Raw genomic sequence first — 8,011 nt, forward strand, 5'->3', positions numbered from 1 at the left:
TTTCCTTTCTGTATCATCTTTCTCTGCCTTGTGAAATCCCACATCCAATGAAATACTCCGTAATGTTGTAATGTATGTAATGTGACTGCCTATTTACTAATACCGGAATCTCATAAACATCATTGTGATAATCAGAGCAGGTACTGCGATCACTCGAGTATGATGTTCTCCTAAATGTTGTCTATTGGTGGGTCTTCAGGTGGCTGTAGAAGCTGACCTGGGATCCTCCTAGGTTGCTTCATGGTGACTTTGTTTTATGTGGGGAAGCTGATGCATGGGTCCTTAACAGTTTGTGGTTAGGGCCCCATGGCAAGACATCTGGGGACCCTTCACTGCTACAGCCTTCCTCTAATTTCACCACCACTGTGATGTGTCATGATCTTCCACCAGCTCTACTTGGTTGGATCGCTCTTTGTCTGGAAGTGCCCCCTTAACCTTACCACCATAAAGGAACTAAGCAGCAGATGGTGAAACTCCAGACGGCATCATTCTCGGGATCTCAGGAACTCACAAGCCTCTCCAACCGTGACCAGGTGGTGGTCCATGAAGAGGGAATTCCTATATATTGGGTGGGTAATAAATATGTTCAAGTAACCCAATTCTTAAAATAATACGGTGAGATCTTCTCTCACCAATTTGGAGGAGAGATGAGGCTCTGTTTTTCCTCTTTTTGTGCAAGAAGACATCTCTAACAGTATGGTTCAACGTCAGCCTTAATTTAAGTTCAAAGTCTCTAAAGTAGGAGCTCGAAGCCACAACCTTCTGGCTCAGAGACCAGACTGGATTCAACTGGCTGAAGTCAAGGACCCCATGACATTCCTTATAGAAATTTCCTTGGTGTTTTGACCAACATGCCACCCTTCGACTCATCCCACCAGCAACTCACCACATGTGCCACCACAAAACAACAGAGATTTCAAAACCATTCCATTACCAGCAAAAAAAAAGTTTGGATTGTTCTAAAGAGGCTGAGTATAATCTAGATGCTTTCTTTCCCCAAGCACTTCGATCAGTTGAAATTAAAATAATTTTATTAATTACTCCCAGATGACAATCTAGAGGCACTAATCAATCATACTTGAACTCCATTCACCAGCATTTGAGATCGTTTTGAATGTCCCTCTAGGGGAAGATAACAGAGCAGCAGTGTATAAATACCTTAAATAATTTAACTGTGTGCAGGTTGTGTTTGAAGTATCGGATTAGCATTTAACTAGGACTGAAGTCATCGAGTCACCTGCCTTTGTACCTCCTCACGTAGTTATGTTTTTCTCCGGACACATCTCAGAATCAGAAACGGGTTTATTATCACTGACAAACATACCTGCATGTACGTCGTGAAATCTGTTGTTTTGCAGCAGCAGTGCTGTCCATACGTAAACTATACCACATTAAAAATATGCAATATATATAATAAATAACACTGCAAAGAGAGAGCAAAATATTGAGTGGTGTTCATGGGTTCATGGACTATTTAGAAATCTGATGGTGGAGGGGAAGAAGCCTTTCCTAATACATTCATTTCTTCATTTCTTATTTAATTTATTTAAATGAAAGTTCCTAAAATTGAATCAGTATCAGATCAGGTTTTATATCACTGACATATATATATATAAATAAGAAGTGCAAAAAGAGCAAAAATATTGAGGTAGTGTTCATGGGCTTATGGACCATTCAGACATCTGATAGCAAAGGGGCAGAAGATGTTCCTAAACAGTGGATTAGATTATGAGAACACTCAGTCCTCTTTTATTGTCATTTAGAAATGCATTAAGGAATGAGACAATGTTTCTCCAGAGTGATATCACAGAAAACAGGACAGACCAAAGACTAACACTGATAGAACCACATAATTATAACATATAGTTACGGCAGTGCAAAGCAATAACATAACTTGATAAAGAACAGACCATGGGCACAGTAAAAAGAAAGTCTCAAAGTCCCCGAGTCGATTGACTCCCGAGTCCCCGATAGTGGCGGCAAAAGGGAGAAACTCCCTGCCATAAACCTCCAGGCACCGTCAACTTGCCGATACCTTGGAAGCAGCCGACTCCAGCCGACACTGAGTCCATCCGTCCGAAAACTCCGAGCTTCCGACCAGCCCCTCCGATACAGCCTCCCGAGTGCCATCCTCTGCCGAGCACCTTCGACCTCTCCCCGGCCGCTGAAACACACAAAGCCGAGGATTTCGGGGCCTTCAGCTCCGGAGATTCCGGTTACCACACAGTAGCAGCGGCAGCGAAGCGGGCATTTCAGAAGTTTTCCAGGTGTTCCTCAGTGCTCTCACATCTGTCTCCATCAAATCAGAATTGTGCACGGTCCCCTACTTGACAGATAACAGATATTCATCACATTGAGTGTGTGCCTTCAGGCTCCTGTCTCTCCACTCTGATGGTAGCAATGAGAAGAGGGCATTTCCTGGGTGGTGGGGATCCTTAATAAGGGATGTCACCTTTTTGGCGCGTCGCCTTTTGAAGATGTCCTCGATGCAGGGGAGGCTGGTGCCCATGGTGGATGCAAAGAGTCTTGCAACATTTATCCATGTCAAAAATGAGTTGCTTCAGTAGTTGGAAAGAAAAGTCTTGTTCACATTTGCGACAGGGGAAGTGACTCCGGAATTGAAGTATTGGCCCAGAATTGAATGTCCTCATTCACCCCTCAGTCTGGAGGGTGCAGCAGTGGGTCCTATTGCCTCACAGCTTCACGGACCTGAGTTTGATCCTGGGTCATGGAGTGTTTGCACGGAACAGAGTTGCATGGGTTTTCCCCTGCTGCTGCAGTTTCCTCCCATGTACCACAGATACACTGGCAGACTAACTGGCCACTGCACCTCACTCCTCAAAGGACTCAAGGAATGATAGAGACGCAAGAGATTCTGCAGATGCTGGAAATCTGGAGCAACACACACAAAATGCTGGAGGAACTCAGCAAGACAGGCACCATCTATGAAGAGGAATAAACAGTCGATGTTTCGGGCCGAAATCCTTCATCAGATCTCAAAAGGAATTAAAGGGTGATGGAAAATTGTACGCAGGGAAATAAGAAGAAGGGAATGGGAATGCTTCACTGTGGGCTAGGATGCACTGAAGCGGCCAAATGGCCCCCAATGATGTTATAAGGATTTGATAAGCTCAACTTATTTAACCCTGTGCAAATTGTTGAAAATATGAGTTGGCAAAGGATTCTCTCAGCAATCATTCCAACAACGGGAATAGATTATCCACTTATACCAATCTAGTGCTTTTAACACATATGTTCATTTCATAAGACCATAAGATATAGGAGCAGAATTAGGCCATTTGACCCATCAAGTCTGCTCCACCATTTCATCAGGGCTGATCCATTTCCCTCTCAACCACAAACTCCCGCCTTCTCTACATATCCCTCCATTCCCTGACAGATCAAGAATCCATCAACCTTAAATATACCTAATGACTTGGCCTCCACAGCCTCCTGTGGCAATGAATTCCACAGATTCACCACTCTCTGGCTGAAGAAATTCCTCCTCATTTCCATTCTAAATAGACATTCTTCTATTCAGAGGCTGTGCCGTCTGGTCTTAGAGTAAACATCCTCTCCAAGTCTACTCTTTTGAGGCCTTTCGCCGTTTGATCGGTTTCAATGAGATCTCCCCTCATTCTCTTGAATTCCAATGTGTACAGGCCCAGAGTCATCGAACACTCTTCATATGACAAGCCTTTCAATTCCAGAATTATCTATGTGCTATGTTCTATGTTTTCATTGATCCTGAGGTATAACCTTGTTCTACTGTGAATGTCCACAAGGAAATAAAGCACAGGTGATATATTACGCACTTTCAACTTACTATGAACTTTGAACTTGACATTGTAGACACTCCACATCCAGGAAATATAGTTCATGCGCATCCATTTCAGATTAAAGTCAAGGTTAAGATTAGATTTATTTGTCACATGAACCATCGAAGCATACGATGAAATGTGTTTCTTGTGTCAAGGATGTGCAGGGACAGACTACAAGTGTCCACATGCCTCTTGCACCAACGTAGCACGCCCACAATTTACTAATATGAACTCTGAACGTTTCTGGAATATGGGAGGAAATGGGAACACCTGAAGGAAACCTGTGCTGTCATGGGGAGAACACACAAACTCTGCTCAATGTCAGCAAGACCAAGAAGCTAATTATTGAGTTCAGGAGAAGGAAACCTAGAGGTCCACGAGCCGTTCCTCACCAGAGTATCAGAGGTGGAGAGGGTCAGCAACTTTAAATCCCTCAGTGTTATTATTTCGGAGGACCTGTCCTGGGCCTAGAACGTAAGTGCAATTACAAAGAAGGCACAGCAGTGTCTCTATGTCAGAGTTTGTGAAGATTCAGCATGCCATCCAAAACTTTGACCAACTTCTATCGATGTGTAGTGGAGAGTATATTGACTGGTTACATCACAGACTGGTATGGAATCACCATTGCTATTGAACGGAAAATGGTACAAAAAGTAGTGGATACGGCCCAGTCCATCACGGGTAAAGCCCTCCCCACCATTGAGCACATCTGCATAAAGTGTTATCACAAGAAAGCAGCATCTATCATCAGGACCCCACCTCCCTGCACGTGCTGTTTTCTCGCTGCTGCTGCCATCAGGAAGAAGGCACCGAATCCTCAAGACTCACACCACCAGGTTCGGGAACAGTTATTATCTCTCAACCATCAGACTTTTAAACCAAAGGGGATAACTTCACTCGACTTTACTTCAAAGATTTCAAAGGTACAATTTAATGTCAGAGAAATGTATACAATATACATCCTGAAATGCTTTTTCTTCGCAACCATCCACCAAAACAGAGGAGTGCCCCAAAGAATGAATGACAGTCAAATGTTGGAACCTCAAAGCTCCCCCCTCCTGTGCATAAGCGGCAGCAACAACCCCCTCTCCCCCCATCAGTACCCACCACCGAGCACTCAAGCGTGAGCAAAGCAACAGTAAAGAGGCAGACTTGCAATTAACTCAAAGACTACATTGTTCAGCCGGCAATCGACATACCACAGGCTCGCTCTCTCCCTCGTAGGGGAGAAAGAGGTGTCTCCGTAGACTTGCCCCATCACTGAAATGTTCCCGTAAACTATAGACTCACTTTCAAGAATTCTTTATCTCATGTTCTCGATATTTAATGCTCATTTATTTATTGTTATTATTTATTTTTTATCTTTGCACAGTTTGTTGTCTTTTGCACACTAGTTATGCACCCAGGTTGGTGTGGTCCTTCATTGTGGTTATAATTCTCTAGATATATTAAGTATGCCTACAAGAAAATGAATCTCAGGGTTGTAGATGGTGACATATATGTACTTAGATAATAAATTTTACTTTGAACTTTGAACTCCTGACAGACAGCAGCAGAGCGGGAGAGTCATAGATCGTAGCTGACCTTGTCCTGCAGTGGGCTGGAGTGTCTCTTTCTGTCACGGTAGTGTTCATGTGCAGTGTGTTGAAACTCTGACTACACACCAAGTTAAACCGGAGCCAATGAAGACAGAGTCGTAGTAAGGTTAACCATTTACTGTTCACTCTTCCACATTAACATCGAATGGCGAAAACTGTTGATAAAAAAATACAAACATATACAGCGTCTGTTTCATTCTGGAGACCAGGTGTGCTCTCTTCTTTTAGCGAGTGTCTCCAGCCGCCCCGAGTAGGGAGCGAGGGGAGTCCCGTCAAACCGCCGCTGGGTCCGAGCTCACCCCGCGTTTGAAATTGAAAAGCCTCACACGCGCACCACCCAAACCGCCACTTCCTTAACAGAAACCGCCTTAATATTTTTACTTCAAATACTTTCATAGGAACTTACGGCGTTGCTTCTATATTGTTTCTTTGTGGGTAGACACGGAGCTCTTCACGACCATGCACGGCACCCACCTTCACACCTTCCCGAACCGGAGGTTACACATAAGACGCGGCGAAACCGGAGGTGACGTCATCACATGCCGCGATAAACCATAGGCAATGAATTCACCTTTGTTAGACTGTAATATAATTATCAACCTTTAACTTTAACTGGAAAATAGTTACGAACAAATCATTTAAAACGTAGACCCAACGAAGTCAAATAAATGCCTTAAGGGCAACACAGTTACCATACAGGAAAAGAGAAAGCATAAAGGGGAAAGAGATTGAAAGTTATATCAATTAAACAGTGAAGCAGAATTAAAATCATTTTATTTACTTTATTTCATGTTATTTAAAGACACAGCATGCAACAGGTCCTTCCGGCCCAACACAAAATCCCAATTTAATACTAACCCAATCACAGAACCATTTACAATTTTTTTCCACGCTCCAAGTACGTACCAGTTAGTGGGTTAATTGGTCATTGTAAATTGTCCCGTGATTAGGCTAGGGTTAAATAAGTGGATTGTTGGGCCTGATTGTGCAGTATGCCTAAGTAAATAAAAATTTTAAAAATGGGGTCAAAGATTTCAAAGGGAGGGACCTGAGGGGAAATTTCTTCATGCAGAGTGTGGTGCATATATTGAACAAGCTGACAGAGAACGTTGTTTCTCTACTGTTGTTACGCTGCTGGTGTTTAGGGCAAGATTGAAGGTCCTCCATCTCTGGTGGTGTTCAAGGCTTCTGTCAGTAGCTTTCTAGTTCTGGGTGAAGACTCAGGAATACCGTTGGACTCAGATGTAGAAGGATTCTTTATTACTGTTTCCATAACTATTTTGTTTTACCAGTCAGCGTTGTTAGCCACGAGCTGAACCTCCAAACCTGGAGGACCGGTGGACCACTCTTAGTCTGGCTCTGCCCTTTGACCTGTTTGGCATGGATGACCCTACCAAGAGCCAAAGCATTAAGCTCTGACTCTAGGCAACATATCTCTCTGGATCTTTGAGGCGTGCGAGTCTCCAAACCATGACAAGATTGTGGAGAAAGTAGTTTAAGCTGGCAACATTTAAAAGACATTTGAATAGATACATAGAGAGAAAAGATTTGGAGAGAAATGGGCCAAATGCAAGCAAGTGGGATTAGTTTATGTGGCCATCTTGGTTGGCGTGGATAAAGGGCCTGTTTCAATGTTGTAATACCCTCTGACATCAGTCAGCTGTCTAAAGGAGTTGAAGGCAATTTGCTTTGCTCGTTCATTGCACAGATGCAATTTGGACAATGTAAGTGTTAATTATACAGCTTCACCTTATTCTGATCTGATCAATATCCTATTACTGTTACCAGCATCCTGCATATTCTCCGCTACTCTCTATTATGATGTTTTGGAGTATTTGCCGCGTCACCTCCAGCCTTCCCTCCTTCCACTTCTATTTTTATTTCATTTTCTCTCTTCTGCTCATACGTGTATTCTCTCTATTTAACCACCTATATCAAACACATTTCAATTAAGCATCCTCTGAACAGAGACTCAACACGAGATTCTGCACATGCTAGAAATCCAAGGCAGCACACACAAATGCTGGAGGGGCTCAGCAGGTCATTAGGAAAGGATCTCGGCCTGAAACATTGATTGTTTATTCCTTTCCATAGATGCAGCCTGTCCTGCTGAGTTCCTCCAGCATTTTGTATGTGTTACTCTGAGGAGAGCATTGCGATTTTTTTCCAGCTTTTCTTTCAATAGTTTTTAAGATCCATTCAGCAAATGATCTACAGAGTAATTTTCTGGTAGTACAAATGCCTGAACCTTGTTTGGTGGACCCAATGAATGAGGCACACCACAGCTGCTTATTTTGCAATAATGAAGCACACACATTTGGGTTTACAAGTTAACATTAAACACCAAGAATGTTGATGGTAGGGGACTTGAGGATGATTGAATTAAAAGGCAAGCTTAGATAGTTAGGTTCTCTCTAATTAGAGATAGTCTTTGACTGGACCATTGGCAGTGTGAGTTGCTGGCCAGAAAGAACTACAGTTTACAAATCAGTGAATTCGAATGAATCAAGGACAGGGGAAGTAGACAAATCAAATATCTTTGTTCTTGCCATGTGCTTGAAAGAGATGGAGGCTGCCATTTTGTGAAGCTGC

At 43.0% G+C, this 8,011-nt stretch overlaps 1 long non-coding RNA gene across 1 annotated transcript in view; it reads right to left on the reverse strand.

Moving 5' to 3' along the window:
- Positions 1-5,899, reverse strand: part of LOC134354228 (uncharacterized) — a 40,667-nt gene extending 34,768 nt beyond the window's left edge. Inside the window, exons 1-2 of the long non-coding RNA XR_010019735.1 lie at positions 5,826-5,899; positions 5,406-5,574 (exon numbers count right to left, since the gene is read on the reverse strand). This is a non-coding gene — a long non-coding RNA (uncharacterized LOC134354228). The remainder of the gene's footprint in view (positions 1-5,405; positions 5,575-5,825) is intronic.
- Positions 5,900-8,011: the final 2,112 nt, after the last annotated feature.

Source organism: Mobula hypostoma, chromosome 11, assembly GCF_963921235.1.
Source record: "Mobula hypostoma chromosome 11, sMobHyp1.1, whole genome shotgun sequence".
Lineage (NCBI taxonomy): Eukaryota > Metazoa > Chordata > Chondrichthyes > Myliobatiformes > Myliobatidae > Mobula > Mobula hypostoma.